The sequence below is a fragment of the Haliotis asinina genome, chromosome 6, assembly GCF_037392515.1.
Source record: "Haliotis asinina isolate JCU_RB_2024 chromosome 6, JCU_Hal_asi_v2, whole genome shotgun sequence".
Classification (NCBI taxonomy): domain Eukaryota; kingdom Metazoa; phylum Mollusca; class Gastropoda; order Lepetellida; family Haliotidae; genus Haliotis; species Haliotis asinina.
Window position 1 is genome coordinate 46,542,534 of NC_090285.1, and position 19,855 is coordinate 46,562,388.

Genomic DNA, 19,855 nt, shown 5'->3' on the forward strand with positions numbered 1-19,855 from the left:
GAAGTGAAAAATGCATAAGTCTACTGAGGACCACCCAACGTCTAACCCAAGCTGAAGATGAACGATACGTCCTGTTGAACGGGGAGTCTGTATGCGTAATAGTTGTAAATCCTCGTAAAACGAGTGAAGAATTCTTTATGCGAGTGTTAGATGTTTCACAATCGGACAATACGTGAGGATTGTTTACAAGACCCATCACCACAGTGCGTCGACAACGCAATATGACGTCATCACAGAGTTCAGTAGGTAATGGTTTGGCTAGGGCGTGAAAGGTGTTTGACATCACTGTCCTACGGAGGTACAATAGACAACCAAACACTAGAGCATCACGGACACCTTGCTCAAATTTGTTTTTTCACCTTTACTTTTATAAAACTAACATGGGGAGGTTTTATTTTTGGACTCGCAAACACATGTTTTTTACACAAAGTTTATTTCTTCGATTACTTGATGGATATAATTTCACTACCATTATAAATATTAGAATAATAATATTAATAACATTAACAGTAAAGAGGATGATAGTAGTGAATCTGTCAGAACCTGATTAGACAGACGCACCTATGGTACCGTGCACGATTTTGATTTAGAGATATTTTTTGTTTCATACATCTATGGATCAACATTCGACATGTACACATTTGGTTCTAACTGTGAAGAACTGTCTATTCTCTTCATGTCAGTTTGTCAGATGACAGTAACTTTAAAAATAAAAAATACTGAAATAAAGGAGGATATCGGAAGTAGGTTACTATTTGACGTGTGTTTCAAAGAGAAGATCCAAACAATCTGATGTTCTCCGCCTATACGGACCATGTCATATTTCACATTATTTACACTACCGACAGTTATATTGTTAAGAATATATTTGCTATTGGGCCGTTGTGTTTTAAGGATATCCATAAAGTTAAGAATAGGAGGACCTTCGATGTTATTTGATATGTATTTAGAAGATGCCGGACAAACCCACAAGACAAACATTTAAGGACCAGACCAGTGTTCAAGGGCTCGTCTATGCCAATGAATTACAACGTCAGCTAGACCATTGGGACTCTTTATTTCTGAATATAAAAAAACCCCAAATATTATAAATAACATAGCGTTACATCTTACATTTGTTCATTGCAAGGGCTTTGAAGAACATTGATATTTAAGTTGACAAATAAAGTATTTAACACAGAGAGAGACTGTTTATTCGTATAGTGGACTCATGACCCAGACTACAAAAATACACGTTTGTTTGTGCGTATCCAATACATATGCATAATTATAGTACGTCAATGTACAGCAGTCAAACAGGTAGGTTTCTCTTCAAATAGATTGCCAGGCTCTTAATAACATTATAACATTATTTGCGCACGACAGCTGCTTAAGAACAGATGCATTTGTATGATAATACCCAGTTATAAACTGCATCCTACTTGTATGGTAGTATTGACTTACTAATTAAAAGTGGTAATCGTCTTCTGCGACATGTAAATGGCACTTATTACATATTGCTGTAGTATTATCTGAAATGTCCTCATTGAAACGCAACTGTTGGACACCTAGTTTGTGCGATAAGCAACGGAAATTACATACGCCTGAAGTCCCTATTTGTTTACAACACAGTTGTATACACTTCTGCTTCCAAAACTGACCTGTACGATGAAAAAACTTGAACAAAGTGACTGCTACAATTGCCACTGCTTCGAAGTTTGGAAACAGACATCCTTGCAGCGTTACCGTTGCTTAAATGTTGCCATAAATATATCTATGTCCCCAAAATCTTGGGTGATCCGTACAAGAGAAAATCCAGATTTAAACAACAGTGAACGCACATGAGAAACCCAGTTAACATTTCCATTATCGTCAAAGACTTTAAGCATTTTATAACAAGTTCATGGATACCTTTGGCTACCCATTCTCACGAGTGTTACTCCAGTACCTGACACAAAATAGTTTACAGCCATTTGACATCTGTCCAATTCCCCTAATACAGCTTTTGTAGACACAAACTTTCCTAAGGCGAAGTATCTCTTGAAAAACGAATCCTGAAGCTTTCCAATATCTGCTTTAAATGTATATTCCCTCATTGTAGCGCCATAAAGCAAAATATGTGCTATTTTTATGTCAAATATATTCTCAGTCATTTTTATGTGACAACATGAGAACCTACATAGTAAGAGACCTCATGTAAAACATGTAGTAATTTGAAAAAAAACACGAGGTAATACAGAATCGGTCAGTTAGACTAAGGGTTAGTCTCTGTAAATGTACAATTTTTATGGTAACAAACAAACCCATTTTAATTGAAAAGGAGACCAAGGGAGACCAGAGATTCAGAACCTGAGGAAATCTAGACTTGCTTTATTTAAGGCTTTAGTACTGCAGAGAGAGCTTGACATTAGGCAAAATAATGTGGTTCAGGACCTGTGAGACAATCGGCCAATGTTTAGGTTCAGATGCTGCCCTTGATTAAGAAAAGGCAACACCTTAGACCTAGCAATTAACTACGTATGGTGATAAAAGTTTCTGTCCCAGGAGAAGGTATGTTATCATACCCTTACAACATGGAGTAGAGGACACGCTATAGGGAATAAATATGTATTTGAATATACAGCCAAGGTCAGTCACCTTACGGGAGAAGGGAGCATTCTCCATCCGCTGTAAAATAGCCATGATTAAATGTAGCATCCAACATTCTGTATAAAAAAATGTCATTGAAAGCAGAATGGTTTGAATAAGGGTGGGATGTCCATTTCTGTGGGATCTGAGGAGAAGGTTTGAATTCAGATATAGTTTGTGGATATTTTTGTGAGATAAGGAGCGTTTGCAAAGAATGCTGGTCTCTAGGGGGTGACTTTGTGGGTTGTACAGGTAGTCGTTTGCGTCTGGAGCAAGGTAGGGTGTGTTGGTGTATTTTGGGTAAGTGTAGGGATAATCTGGGTTGAGTTGGATCTGGGTTGATGCCTGTTAAGTGAATTGAGTGTTTGGGTTTTTGTTCTTTGTCTAGGGGAGATTCGGGGCTGATTTACAGAGGAGAGAAGGATGTGTTAGTGTTAACTGTAGCGGTTGGTCTTTGGTTCGTTTTCGAAGAGTTACGTGATTGTCATGGATTTAGGTTTCTCAGATTGATGCTCATGATGCCAGTCACTTGACTGTTTGGTCCAGTTCCTATTTGCAAACCAAGCTACTCAGACTATAAATTAGCTTACTTAAAAAGCAGAGGTATCAAGAGGACAATGGTTATGACTGTAACTGGCCCTACCCTTCTGTGATTTTTTTTTGGACTAATTCCAAAGCTTATACATGTGTTTGTTTTATGCCCTGTCCCACTCCACCCCACCCCACCTATCTCTAAACCCCCAAAATACAAAACCAAAATGTAATACAAAACATACAAACAAAATAGAAAACAAAAACAACACAAAACCAACAAAAAAAAAAGAACACAAAAACACATCTACGACCCGACACCACCCCCCACCCCCCCAACAAAACAAACAAACAAACCCCCAAGATCACACAAAAACCCAAAACCAATAAGTAGCACCAAAGCAAAAAAAAACAGCAACACACACTCTCCCCTGAATCCCTTTTCCTTCGTCCTAAGATAAATGACTATCAAGCTATACAAATCTGTTGTGATACCTGACGTTTAAAAAGGGAACTGTTCATCAATCTCAAGATCCGAGAACACAGCACGTTACGTAAGGGAAGTTAAGTTTAGTGTTGCGGAAGCAGAATAACATACGTGCTTCTTCAAACAAATGGCTGCTTTGACTCCTGATATAACACGACACGTCATCAAAGTGGAAGTAGTCACACATAGTATGAACCAGTCAGATTTGAGTCCTACACATGACATGAAGGCCGTGGCTTGAATGGCAGTACGCATCAGCATAAGATCAGACTGGTTATTTTGCAAAACATAAAAATAACAGGTAGGGTTAATCTAGATCTAGCGGCAAGACAATTTTGCTATGCGTTCTACAAGTCACTATAGCTACCGAGAACTTTAAGAAACTAAGTTTTCAAAGGGAAAATAGGAAATGCATATGCTATCAAATCGCATTATTTTAATCTATAAGCTTTGTTTTGTTTCTTGTTTACGGTCGCACTCAGCAATATCCCAGCTATATGGCGGCGGTCTGTAAATATTTTATTCAGGACAAGATGATCCAGTGATTTACATGTACATCACGGACATCGATCTATGGAATTGTGATGGGGATTACATAGTAGAGGCTAGTCTCGGGACAATGATGGCCGTTGAAAATAAGATAAATGAAAATATGTAAATTTAAAAATATCCTCCTTTCAGTGTCAATGTATGTTCTGGAGTTGTGACCGGGATAAATTCCTATCACTAACGAAGCGTGTCTGGAACCACTGATATATCCCGCAACAATGAATGGTCACTCGTTTGTGACCGCCATGCAATCAGTACAATGTAATGACAGAGTAATGATAGGTTTCCACCAAATCATTGACTGCTTGTCATCCAGCAGGAAGGCGTATCTTGTCCAAAATATCGGAGTCCCACCATTGATTATATACTGCGTTCCGCTCTGTGATCGTTACTGCCTTGGGACCCGATCCACAAAGCATTCTTAGCAGGGTAAACCGATGGTAAACTATATAGTTACGACAGGTCGCAAGCGGCGAGCCAAATAACCGCCGGCCCGGAGGCCCAGCGCCGGTTGTTATTGTATCGGGCCGAGAGTTTCAAGTATGTGCAGGTCCTTATGGGCTTTAGTAAATTGTCTGTCATCTGGAATGTTTCACCTTTTTTCTGTATTAACTTTCCGGAATCCTCCGCGATCCAACATGCTACGATAACTTACAGTTTCACTTTGCGGCGTTACTTTGGCGTATAGACGTCAACACCAGTCTATCAAATGAAAACCCATCTGTGTGCTATAGACTTCTCTTGATTTTGTAGAAACAATGTGAAGCTGTGCGCAATGTAGTGTATTTTGTTTTTATTGGTTTGACTTTAACCAATGGGCCTGCAGATTTCATTCAGGGCCTATAGATTTCAAAGCCCGCAGATAGCAGCAGGCCCTGATGGTCAGCTAGTAAGTTAATGTATTGCAACCAGTGGACCTAACGTAACGAAATATTTGTGGATCGGGACCATGAAAACACACCATTGTGTTTGAGCTGTAACATAGACTTTGATAAATGAAGCTCTGATGGCATATATTGTAGGACCACTGAGTACATAATATACAGGACAAAACTAGGTAGGGATGTATGTAAATTTTGAAATTGTGAAAAATGATCTATTTATTCATTGAGAGTCTGATGAAACATCGACCATAAAAATACCAATATCCCTAAATTATTTTGTCCAGTATACCAACATGGCTATGCCGACAATTCAAAGAATATACGACTGAACTGGGCATAGATTGTGGAAGCTCTCGTCGTACGTGCCATACATTAACATTACCTTACGACTATCTTAGCGCTAAGAGAGCTTCGAAAATCTAGGCCCTGGGTCACTAACAGAGACATTCCAATGTCTGTATTTCATAAATTATGTGTCCTGAAAACACAGTGTTTGTTGAGGAGCTTTGGTAAATAGAATAGCCTTGTAGCCATGTAACTAACGATGATTCTCAATGTGGACAAAATATGACTGATTGTTGGGGTTGAGGTCAGTGGTGCTCATGTTATCACTCACCGGTTTCTGATATGCTTATCCTATCGTAGGGTGGTACGGTAACCTAGTAAAACGTTCGCTCGTCACACTGAAGACACGGGTTCGATGTCCCACATGGGTACAATGTGTGGACCCCATATGTCTGGTCTCCCCCGCCGTGCTATTGCGGAAATAATCCTACACTCGGTCGTATCGTATAAGCAGTCACAGGTAGCGCATCTTTCAAAATAGATAGGTTTTTGTGAAGTGCGCATCCCAGCGTTCGATATAACCGCCGGCCCTGAGGCCCAGCGCCGGTTGTTATTGTATCGGGCTGGCAGTTCCCTTATGGCCTTCAGTAAATTATCTGTCAATTATTTTTCAACTGGAATGTTTCCCCTTTGTTTCTTTATTTACGTTCTGGAATCCCTCATGATCTATCATGTTACGATAACTTACATTTACACCTCCTGGTACTTCAGCGCTTTGGTGTAGGAATGAGGAATGTCAACACCAGTCTAACAAATGAGTGAGTGAGTGAGTTTGGTTTTACGCCGCTTTTAGCAATAATCCAGCGATATCAAGGCGGGGGACACCAGAAAATGGGCCTCACACATTGTACCCATGTGGTGAATCGAACCCGGGTCTTCGGCGTGACGAGCGAACGCTTTAACCACTAGGCTACCCCACCGCCCTCTAACAAATGAAAACTCCTAAGTGTGACATAAGCTTCGCTTGGTTTTGCAAAAACTGTGTGAAACTGTAGTCTATTTTGCTTTTGTTGGTTTGCCTTTAACCAAATGGTCCTGCAGATTTCATTCAGTGCTTGCAGATTTTAGAGTCTGCAGGTAACAGCTGGCCCTGATGTCCTGCCGATAAATTAAAATATTGCAAACGCTGGCGCATACTTACGGTTGGTATTAATTCAATAATGTACATTTTACATGGCCTGAGAGATTTTCAAGGCCCTGCTTATCAGTTTAGAATAGTAACAACTAACAACGTGCCTTGCATGAGCAACCCATAATTATGAGTTAGGTGTTTAATGATAGGTTTCACGGGAAAACCAGCAGAAATTATGAGAATGCTCTGACGCCACTTTCATCGCATTTCCAGATGGCATCAACTTGTACAAAAAGAATGGACATTTTTATCCTATTTGGCGAATACATCCTGCTCTTTTGTCGTACCGAACAAGCAATTAACCCACTGCTATCTCAGTTAACCCACATATTGATGTCATTGCATCCCAGTTGCGCAGATCAATGCTCATGTTGTTGATCACTGGATTGTCTGGTGAGTGAGTACGAGTGTACGCCGCTATTTCATTGACCCTTTTGGTCCGAGTCTTTATCGCTAAATATTGGGCTATCAGACCTCCCCTTTCTCAGAGAACACATATTGCTGGATAAACCCTTGCGATTTCTTACATGCAGACTTGTCCCCAAAAGTCTCGGTTCGATTCCCCAAGTGGGTATAATGTGTGAAGACCATTTCTGGTGTACCCTGCTGTGGTCCGTAAAACCACTCCTATATGACATTATGAAATGTGTATGAACTGTGTACCACAATTGCAAGGGCAATCACTAAGATTGCACACACTGATAACTCCATAACATTATTAACTTACTTTATTAACCCCAAATCCCATTAATCCTGATCGTATTATCCCATGGCACGGTGCAATACTCGACCTATGTAAGAATAAGAACGTATATATGAACCCGCTGAAACTAGATTGCGTGGTTTTAACGCTGTAACTATGTATCTTTTGATGTTGGCCTGCTTCTGCCATCACTGCCCCATTATCAACGACAGAAAGGTAAGAGGGTGTTAAAAGGGGTGGGATTGTCTACCTGGAGACCGGGCTATCCCGCCGTGTGCTATCTGTTGCCTGTAATCAATTTAAAAAGGATGTTGAAAAAGAAATTAATTTACGTGAGTAAATATTTCAGATGTTGCTTTGTTCTTATCAGTCTGAAGTCTTGTCGAGTGGTGTATGATTATATTTAAACAAAAACAGAAAATATCACGCGCGCGTCGTTTCAAACGAAGTACCAAATCCCATAATAGGGTATAAATAGATATTCGTTGTCAGATGCTCCATATCATACAAAATAATGCCACCCTTTTACTTTGTATACAGTATTAACCAGTGACCTGGTTAAATAACGTGCGACAGTTTCAATGAGATCAGAGATCAATGAGACTTAATCGTGGCATCACGTTAAACGATCAAAGACATAATTTTGGTTGATGAGGGACTATAACCACCGATCTGAAGATCCTGCAGGGACTATGGGTGAAACTGAACAGCTGAGAGTACTAAGGCGCCGATCCACCATTATATGTACATGGTCGAAAAACAACCAAGTTCATGAAAAATGAAAAACAAAATGGACACTGCGTATGAATACGTTGTAAGTTAGGATCTTTGTTGTGTTTAGAATGACACCGGAGTGTATTTCAGCAAAAAAACTTCATGCACATGTACACGGAGTTGAAATATATGGTTATATGATACTGCTATTAGCTGTGTTACTGTTTGAAAGAATATTTTGTTTAGTTTAAACGCGGTCTTTTAAATGAGTGAATGATTTGTTATGGCACTGATGTATGCAATGTTTAGAACTGAAAGGCCATTTAAACGAAACAAAAACATCGAGGAAATATATTAGGGGAACTACAGCGTCAAAACGTTGAACAATAAATTCCACGAGATTGATTATTTGTCGCTGTCGGGAAGTACAACAGCTATTTTTAGACCCGGTTTCTACTGTACGTTTATGAAAAGTTTCTTGACAAGCAAATCCTTCAACCGATACCCCTTTGAAAAGTTTGCTGTCACTGAGTACCAGTGTCCGAACTTGTTAGCCGTTCTGTTAATGAGGTCATCCGCACACTGATACACAGGTATTCTCATCCTAGCCATAGAGCACGAATTGAGAGAGTGAACGCAGGTATTTCAAACTCCACTCTCCCCCTTTCCAACCCACCCACCTGCCTGACCTGTTTAGTCAGTGAGGTCACAGCTTGTGCTCGGTTGAGCGAAGCAGACGATTATATAGTCTACCATCACCACAGGGGCAGGTCTAGCGTATCGTGCACATCTATCGAACTACCATTTCTTAAGCAAGTCGAAGTTTCATTGCTTACTGTTCGCACGGCCATCAGCCCAACGACTGGTGTGATCCAGGTTGTGAAACAATTATGCGTCACATCTCGCGGGAAGCGTTGACACGCGCAGAAGACAGTTTCAGTGAAGGTGTACTGGTCAGTCGCTCGGACTAACTTGGATATAAGTCTCACTGGACAACTGACAAGTAAGTCTTTGTTTGACACATTCTGTTTTGGTTAAGTTTAAAACTTATGTCTATATACAGATGTTGACAATGAAGGTATCCTTTGAATGTTTTAGACTGTAGACACACTGCTCGATCGTGACAGCGGTATGTCTGTGTACACTTGAGTTCTTGTACATGTGGGCGAGGACTTATGAAACTACCAAGTACTGTAGCGCGTTCCCCACTCATGTGTGCTCAGACTATTTACCCTTTTCCGTAAAAACGTAAAAGCAGTAGTTAATTGCTGTGTCACCTGTATATAATTCCTTTTTACGTTTACCTCAACAAATTCTGTGTGATCCGTAATATATTATTTGCTTCAGCTACTACCCATTTATAATGTCGGCGGGTGGGTGTAGGGGTGGGGATGGGAGTAGAGTTGGGATGGGGGAAGGGGATTTAGGTTTGGCAGTGGTACTCCTCCACTGAAAGTTTATTAGATGAGGACTGATACTCTCGTGAAAACGGACGGAAATGAACTCTGCACCGGCCTCTCTCAGACGCATTTCGTGACATTGTGTATGACAACAGTGTTAAATCGACCTCGTTTAACACCATCGGTAAAACATTTATTCAGCAAGTCTGTAATAAACAAGATCTCTCGCTGTATCGCTTGCGGGGAAGTTTTGTGGCAATGCTCCTGACAATTGACATAAACGTGAGGTCGCGGGAATTATACACTTAAACAATTCATTTGACCCCATTTACAAACGTTAGCAATACGTTTCTGGCGTGAAAACAGCACCTAACCTCAGGTGCAAAAGACATATTTTACGAATACAGGGGACATATTTTGGTCATTCTCATTGAACATTACAATTTCACTTCATACTGATTCGCTACTCCTCTCCAATTTTCATTTTATTCATTCATCTTCAAGCAACGTGCCACGATATAATTCATTACTCACATAAATGACGGTAACGTCATCTGGTTCATTACGTGGGATGATGTGCCAACAATAGATTGACTGATATGATGTTTGAATAAAAGACAATAACCCACTCGTCTCTACATTTTCTCTGAGCACAATAGCTTATAGAAAGAATGACCTACTCCCAACTGTGAACTCTGCCAAGGTGTGGAAGTCTAAAATTAATTCACACACGGTATATTCATTCCATGCAGCTAGTAGGTTATTCTCTAAATACGTCTTTGAGATCCAACCATGCCTAAGCAAATGACATATGATGTTATACACGCTATTTTACGGATATGTATTCTTGTTTTGTGTGGGTTGGGGTTCTAATGGTATCCTGTCTCTAACGTCGCTCCTTGTGCTTCATTCCTTGAGACAATATCCTGACATATTAATGACAGCTCGCTCTTTTAGCAGGTGACTCACGAGGGCTTAAAGTGCACTTTCATTAATCAAGATATACATTATAACTGTTCCAGATTATACCCAGTAACAAATTGACTTTGATGGGTTTAAGATGTAAATGTATTTCTTCTCACGGCATTTTGAATATATTTAACATTCGTCGGAATATCAATCATATACGTATATATTTATATTGATTATATAAATTATTTATATTGATTATTATATTGATTATATCGATTATTTGTGGGTTTTTGATGTGCTTACATAATCTTTAATGGGAAACGTGGCTGATGATGAGTATATTAGAGGCACGCCTATCACCTGGTATTTTTGTGCAGCTTTAACTATTTATAAACCCGGCATAATGATTACATCTTAATCACATAACATGTAGACAACAGAATCCTAACTGTTAAAACTCATTGATAATCCGTCCAGTGAGCTTTTACCAGTTTTCGTTTTCATAGTAACGTATGTAAACGATATCACTTCATCATCAAAGGGCCGTGGTTTAGCCTAGTGGTTAAAGCGTTTACACGTCATGTCGAAGTCCCACATTTCCCATATGGGTACAACGTGTGAAGACTATTTTTGGTGTCCCCCTCTGTAATATTCCTAAAGCGGTGTAAAACTAAACTCACTCACTTGCACCAACAGATAGCCTGTTTCACAGACTACAAGTCACATTCCATTCCGTCCAGCCCTATCTGTTATGTAAAGCTCCGAATGAAACATGTCTAGAATTTCCTTACATTTAAGTTCAAAGTCTTCATTCTCACTGGGGTTTCTTTTCAATTTAAATGGAGTTATTTTTTCAGTTATAATTACAAGTATGTTTATAGAGAGTAAATGATAGCAATCGACACATGTTTTAAGAGAGTGTAATATAGGAGATAAGCAGTGAACGAAAGTATGCATTTATTCTTGTGTACCTTCACTTAAATATCCAAGTTACAGAAAATGTCATCGCTGTTTTATTTGCCGTATGAAATCTTTCTACATGTCAAAAATAAAAAAAAAACACACCCGAGGTTAGTAACAGCGTAGTGTTAAGTAGAAAATGGATGAGACAATATGATTCATGAATTTGAATACTACGTAATATTGCAGAAGATTCGTGTTTCAAAGTAAGGCATAACGTATATATAATTTTACGTTTCAAGTAAATGCGTATAACTGTGATTTCAAAATGAACAGTTGTCTTGGCAGTCTTCTTAGTCAAATAATTTATTCGTAATATTAGATTTAAACTTTGACGTAGCTTCGTAAACCCACATGAGAGGAGCCATTTAAATTGACACTCGAGTTATCTATATTTTCTAGCTTCTTTCATTTATACCCAAAGTCACGTATATACGTGACAGAAAAATCTCGTATTTGCGTGACAACTGTGTCTCTCTCGGGTCACGCTATTTTTGTACAACCACCTTTACGAAGACATTCGGAACGAAGAAGGTCAAGTGCATGTAGGTACGTTTACAATACTCGAGAAATAGTTCAAACATACTATATTGCGGAATTACATACATTGAAGTCAAAGACGATAATCGCTTGGAGTGCCACTTACGCTGACATGAGAGGACAAACAATGAACACAAGTATGGAGATGCCTGTTGTTGAGGACATATGGCATCACGATTAATCGTTTTCCAATACACTACTGATGAAACATGTGGTGGTTTTGAATGTGCGACCTTCATATTTCCTTAGAACATCAACGCCCTTTGTTGTTTCATTTTAATCATAAACCTGCACCTAGATGTATGATGACCTTTAACGTAAACATATATAGAACGCTAGGCAGTGAGGGATTTGGCTGCAGAAGATTCTGACATACTTACAGAAATGACATTGTTTTAGTTAGATCACGGTGTGTCAACGTTATGCGACAAGAAAGAGCGAATGATAAAGGGCTCAGACGTTTCACACATCTGGTAATCGTTGACAGATCTAAAAACTCAATCGGACGGAACCAAGATCATAGGTTTCTGGTGTGTGCAGGGGAGGTTACTCTGCGCGGTGAACTGCTAATGTTTAGAGGTTTCACATAAACACCACAAATACATACGGGGACGCTCGCACGAACATATATTAGTGAACATAGACCAGTAATAAATGATAAAACGATAGCATATACCTCATATAACAGACGTATACACAAGCAAACAACTTGTGTAGGTGAGAAGATTGGTCGATCAGATTCCCGGGAACGGCTCCTTGTGGAATACAGTTCCAAATACACAGTCCATCACTCTTTCTTGGTGGTGCTACAAAGGGTTGAGTAGCTTGTGGAAACTCTTATATACGTGGACTCTATATCTATTCTGCCAGGTGTACAAGGATGTGATGTATGAGACGCCTAAAAGAATAACCTTGTTAAGGTATATCTGTATTAGATGGGGCCTATTCTAGTGATATATAGACAGACGAGTGGTCACCAACAGGTCATACGAGGACCCATTGGTCGAGTTTACTACACTGGTTTCGTGAAAGATTTGCCAGGGACTGCTGGTCCAGGAACGTGTATACATGACTGGTATAGTAGCTCTGTGCTGAGCGCCGCACCTCCTCTCAGATACTCTCCGGTTTAAAGTCTAATTTGGAATTGTTCCTTGTAATTGTAAGGTTGAGCCAGAGCAAAGTTATTATTTGCCAAGTTAACCATTTTCTGCGCGTGATATGGGATTATATTTAACTATTCTCTTGGTTAGTCTATGAAATTCATTCATTCATTCAGTCAGTCAGTCAGTCAGTCAGTCAGTCTGGCAGTTTAATTCAATTCCATTCATGCGTTCATTCATTAATAGATAACCAGTGTCAAAGGTCTTATTGGGTAAAGCCCATTACTACGGTGTTATTACTACACCATTCCGTGTTATCCATGCCTGACACAAGTTATCCACGAGTCAAAGAAATGTCCACAACTAATGAATTTTGCCATAAGTATGTGCAATGATCATGCACCGAGATTGTAGAAGCACTATGACTACCAGTTCAAAATATTGTACTACCTGCACGGGCTATATTTGCACTTGTGATGGACATGGCGAACAGTTCGAGTGGTTAGTCTTCAGTGTATACATGTATGTGTTCATTTCCAAAACGTTTAAGTGCAGAACGTCTGTGAAATACACACCATTCATTCATTCATTCATTCATTCATTCATTCATTCATTCATTCATTCATCCAATTCAGTTCAATTCATTTCAATTCATTTCAGTTAATTAATTCATTAATTTATAACCCGTTTCAAAGGTCTTTTTGTGGGAAAACCTTTTACTACGCTGTTTAAAATTTGGAATCTGAAGACACCACAATTCCGTATTATGTATGTGATCCACGAGTCAAAGAAATGTCCAAAATTAATGGAATTTCACCATCAGTATGTGCAATGATCGTGCACCTAGAAGCACTATGGCTACCAGTTTAAAATATTGTACTTCCTGCACGGACTGTATTTACCCTTGTCGTGATGGACATGGCGATCAGTTCGAGTGGTTAGTCTTCAATGCACACATGTATGTTGTTTAGCACATATCCTCGATACGCCAGGTGTGTATATTTGCAATAACACAGGCGAGTAGTTCTACTCATAGGTGGGTGGCCAATCCCTGAATCGCTTTATTTTTTTTCCCTCAAGTCTATCCCTATCCTGCAATGCTAAAGCCCCCCCCCCCCCCCCCCCCCCCCACACACACACACATTTTGGCAGTCTAGATTTTCCCAGGTGTGACTCCCTATCTCCCTTCTCACTTGTGTCCTTTTCCAATTTAAAAGGAATTGTTTCAATAAAAGATTGTATACGTGTACATGTACATGCATATGGCTGTCATTTGTAGGTTTTGATACATTTGGATAAGCAATATGCCTGATAGGTAAACAAAATTTGGCGAGTCCATTTTACTTATCAGATTTCCACTATGTTCAGACACTAAGATTTAGTCTGCACCTCAAAACAAACGGGGGATACAGGAACACTGTGGTAGTGTTGCAGAGCTGTGTTAATCTGTGTTCATTATCAGTCGTGAAAAACGGCATAGATACATCACACCAGAAAATCCGACCTGATACCAGACAAAAGATTCCTGTACAAAGATTACTTTATCTCGCTGCGTTCTCATTTAAGCAGCAAACCAGGCCAAATGCAAAGGTTTATGTGCGTCAACCTGCAGGGTTCTGTATGTACACTTGGGTCACGGACTTTCCTGTTTGCGCATTTTTATGTATTTAACCGTGAAGTCTTTAATAGAATTCGAGAATGACGTCGACGATCGTAACAATAAATTGTACAAAAACACACACTGTAAACTCGTTGCATATTCGACCTCTCCCGTGATATACATACACGCACTGTATCATCCATTTCATATTATGCATCATGCATTGAACAACAGAATATGCATTCCCTTACTGGAATACAGAATACGGACACCCATGTGCTGTCAAAGTAAATGGCCAGTTACGCTTTTGGAATCATTCCAAAGACGACCTATTGTGTATCTTCAATACGCTTAGCTAAACACTTCAATCCTCTGCTGGCGATGTTTGAAATTTAGATTTCCAGTTCTGTGAGAGATCACCATTGACGGTTTTCAAATCGTTGTGAGCAAGTGTCAGTTGCCCAAGGTAACATTTGAATGATGTAAAGGTCGTTGACACACGAACGGCTTCACAAGCTATGGAAGGCCTTTGTCACATCCATTACAGACACAACGGGCAATCCCGTTATAAAAACAGTGTCTAAGATACCTCATTTCATGACACAGTACATGTAATAGACGTGTAATGATCTTATCATAGATTCTTCTGTTTTCTTAATTCTCATGGGTCTTTGTGCCTCAGAAACAAAATCCAGGCTGTCAACAGATTTTAATGACATGCATCGCTCCAGTTGACTTCATCCTTCACCAAAAGTGACTGATTTTAGTTTTACGAAGGACTCAGCAACATGATAAGTATATGACAGCAGTCTGTAAGTAATCGAGTCTACGCAGCACCACTGACGTGTAAAGTCAGCGATCCTGACCACCGGATCCCGTTAGTCGACTCTTACGACAAGCATGGGTTGCTGAAGACCAGTACTAATTCAGATCTTCACGTCTCCCCACATGAGCAGTGCTGGTTATGATGTAAATGAGTTTACAACGTCATTAAACCAACCAATTAAACCTACCATTTATATTAATTGACGTTATTTCAGATACTGCAGACATATCATTATAAATGAAACAAGGGCATCTGATGATGAGCGTTGTCAATGCCCATAGTTGAACTTTCTCCTTTCTTCAAATAGCATTTGGGTAGCATAGTGGTAAAGGTGTTCGCTCGTCACGCCGAAGTCCCTGTTCGATTCCCCAAATTTGTACAAAGTGTTTCTAAAAGCGTCATGTCTCACTCACTGTCATGGGTACAATGTGTGAAGCCAATATCTGGTGTCCCCACCGTGATATTGCTAGACTATTGCTAAGCAGCGTAAACCCTACTCACTCATTCATATATACATACCTTATACTCGTGGTAAATGCCTACAGTGTGGTCAGCTGGGGTATTTATTTCCTACCATAATCGAACTCGCATACTCTCTTATAATAAACTCTCTATATTTGGAGAAACTCTGCGTCAGATGTCAACCACAAATCATATCCTTAGAGCTGCAATACTGACTCATAACACCCACAAAAACAAAAACAAACAATGCTGACCTTCAAACCAAGGTTATCTACCCAAAATACGACCATAGTTATGTGAATGTTTTAATGTGTTGGTTTGCCCGTGCCTTCTGTTTACGATTAAGTCATCTTTATAAGCAAGGTTGTCAGTTATCGCCATAGTTCTCTTTTCAAACAAGAGTCAATTAATTCTGAATAATTTTGTCCAAACATCTCACTATTTATTCGTCCTATTGACAATTTAGGTGGATATTTTGTTGACTATGTAAAGTGATATAAATGTACCCCACACTTGTTTAAAGTTACACCATAACTGTTTAAATGTTTACATAACGGGACTGGGGAGTCGTTTTGCTCATTTATTCTACATCACAGTGTCGTTGTTTGCATTGAATTGAATAGATTCTTTTAAAACGAGATACTTTAACTGTACATGGAAGGGAAGTGAAACCTGTGTTCAGATATGTTTTACGATTAATACGTGTTTTAGGTGCAATTCACCCGGGTTGTAATGAACTCAAAGCCACCACTACTTGTAGTTCATTTCTAGCATACATAGTTCCATAGCATTTCACAGGTGAGTTTGGTTTTACGCCTCACTCAGCAATATTCCATATAGATAACAGCAGTCTGTAAATAATCCAGTCTGGTCAGGCTATCCAGTGATCAAAAGAATGACCACCGATCTGCGCAATTGACACTGACATTAAATAATCGCATCTGGACCAGAAAATAGGGTGATCAACAGCATAAGCATCGATCTTCGCTATTGAGATACTATGTCATGTGTCAATCAAGTCAGCGAACCTGACCACTCGATCCCGTTAGTCGCCTCTTACGAAAAGTATAGCTAACTGATGACAATACTGACCCGACTCTTCGCGTTTGATACGCATTTCCACAGAACTATCGAGCAAGTGGTCTAAATGAAATAGGCAGTTCGTTATAAGAGTGTCTAAACGTTGTTTACTGCTTTGTATAAGGTTAGACATGTATCAGCCATGAGTTACCGTGACATTGTGACATTGTGACATTGTGACATCTTGCGTGTGTAGTGATTACAACAGGGGACATCGATGATAAGGTTGCCATTACACCCGCCTTATCGCACGTGGGCTTTACGCGGCGGTAGCATAGAAATATGCGACACAATCAATCTTGTCAGCCAGGAAAGTAACGACATCTTCAAACCGTTGTCTTATTCGCTCGACAACAGTCATTTAAAAAAACGCACATTCAACACATCTGCAGATGGGGAATGCGTTAGTTAGGTGCCCATGCGAGGAATCGAACACGGGCTTTCGGCTTGACGGACGAACGCTTTCACCATTTGGCAACCACTTGTCGATATCGACCCGTCGATATCAACAATGGCCCTTGTGAAAAAGCGAAGACAAGATAAGAATTAAATATTGCAGTTGATAAGATATGTTTAGCCACATGATGTCAGTATGACACTGCCACGTTGCTCGCAACGTGGTAACGTCATAATGACTGACATGCGTTGCGACATATTGTCTCACTGATGCAGACAGACATTGCTTGGCACATTGCCTCTGCGCACTGAGCTTGTAGCAGGTATTCTCAGGGACACATCGTGCTGTTTAATATGGACAGGAGCAAAGAAAATACGTTTTAAAGGCTTGTAATCTGTCTCTTCAGAAGGCGTTGTAATGCTCCCTAACAAATGATATGGCGCCATGTACACGATCTCATGGTCTACTATATATAACAATTTCAGTGATATCCTTCATGTGACAATCACAGCCACCAGGGCACCAGCTTGTCCCGATACTTTCCCATGTTCCACAATCCACAATCACGGTTTCTGTCTTCGTGACATTACAGGGCGTTCATCTTCATTGTCACAAGACACTTACACGCACCTGTCCATGCGGTTTAATGGTGTAGATTTACGAATTCTGCTTTTTGCGGAACTCTCTCCACATATTTAGGGCGTGTTTGTCATGTTTTTTTTAGCACTGATGACAAACATTGATGTACTTGGTATATTTCAGACACGGTGGGACCCTGTCGCTATACTGTCCTTAAGGGGCTATATGTGTGTTTATAAAAGCCGAATTATGACAGTTTGTAAACCAGACCCAAGGGAGAGCATGAGCCGAGCATGAACTCTTGTGTGTCAAGATCTTTCTTTGAACTTTAGAGATCTTCTCCCCCGACGGGTGCTGCCAATAGTGCCAGATACACTTTTCGCCAGCTCTTGATGTGTTTATTGTGTACGATTTTAGGCCAAGGGATATGTGGCCAATATGGCCAATCTGCAGCCATTTTTGTTCCAACCAGATGTATGTTAGTACGAGTGGCATTATCGTTAACTGTGTATCTGGTATCAAAATCAGTTGAATGTATCAACCGATGTTAAAAATACCCCCATGCACACATACACAACATACATAACTCAGACGATAAACGAGACCATGGTCGATATATATCACCAGTGTCTATTTTATAGCTATCTCTATGTGGACAAAGTGATAGACGTATACATGACAGTTCCCCGTCTTATATCGGGTGCACTCGGGCTTGTCTACCTATCTGTCAAGTCAGTGAGCAGCTAAAAGATATCTCCCATCAAACTGTTAATGGACAAATCGTGTTTTAATAATCTGTCCTTTAACGCCAGTTATTTCCAGGAGGTAGCTAAATGATTTATCGATTATCGTTTAGAATATCGTTTATCGCCAGTGTAAATATTCAGTGTATATATACCGAGAACAAAAAGTTAAGCGCCAGCCTATTTCAAAACTAACACGTGAAACTGTGAAAATGTTAGGCTGAACTGATTGGGAAGACCAATCCATATTTAGAGAAGGTTCATCTGGTAAGTGTTGTAGGGATGTGATAATCGTTTAAATTTACAATCAAAGGAAATATTATTACAGATATGATGACACTGCTTTTTAAATGAAAATACCTATTCCAGTTGTGCTTATACAAGACTATTAAATCTAGGTTTCACTTGTTAAAAGTGACAATCATGTGACCACATAACAGTCATTTCTGATTTTCACTTTTCAAAAGAAGGTAACATTTTTGAGGAAAACAAAATGCATGTTTTCCAAAAGTGCATGCATCCTGTTGAAAGTAAAAGATAATTTCCATTATTATTTTGTTTTTAAACTAAATGTACTAAATCAAATTATGATAGTTTTTTATGAAGGTTTCCAATGTGCCAGCCTATATTTTTGCAAAATATACTGAGTGGCGCTTAACTTTTTATTCACGGTATATGTTCAAGCATATCCTTTTGTATTTATGTTTGTTTCGATTTCCCGTCATGTCACGAAGAACACCCAGGTACAATGTGTGGAGCCCTGGTTTCCCCAACCGTCGTATTAAATATTGCTAAGCTGCATAAAACCATAATCACTCACACGAAGCGCGATCTACAAAATCGACCGCAGCACCACAAATGTAGCAGCTTTGCACTTTGAAATAAACTTAAGACTGTCAATATAAGAGTATTGTCACAGTAGATTGATTTGTTGAATGGACCCGAGGGCGAGATCGATAGACTAATGCCAATACACACGTCCATACGCGTAAGTTACGACCGCCCAAGCGTTAAGATCATTTTGTTGAATGCCATGGTAACTATATATATATATATATATATGGATCCCAGGATCTTTGTACCTCAACATCTGCATTCTGGACGAGGTCAAACTTATTCAGACGACAAAATCCCATATTAAGGCTTTAAGATTATGCATTTGAATTACACAAGGATGTTCTTTGATAATTGTGGCAAACAGGACATTTACCTGCGTTTAGAGACGGAAACTCCGATGAAATATTTAAGAAACTGGGTCAGAAGTACCCAATATAAATATTTTATTCTCATTGGTTGACTATTTC

At 39.6% G+C, this 19,855-nt stretch overlaps 1 protein-coding gene across 3 annotated transcripts in view; it reads left to right on the plus strand.

The window, feature by feature from the left end:
* Positions 1-8,717: 8,717 nt before the first annotated feature.
* Positions 8,718-19,855, plus strand: part of LOC137287072 (adhesion G-protein coupled receptor G6-like) — an 89,854-nt gene continuing 78,716 nt past the window's right edge. For all 3 annotated transcript variants that reach the window (XM_067819189.1, XM_067819192.1, XM_067819190.1), the window contains exon 1: positions 8,718-8,955. The gene's annotated coding sequence lies outside the window, so the exon portion shown is untranslated. The remainder of the gene's footprint in view (positions 8,956-19,855) is intronic.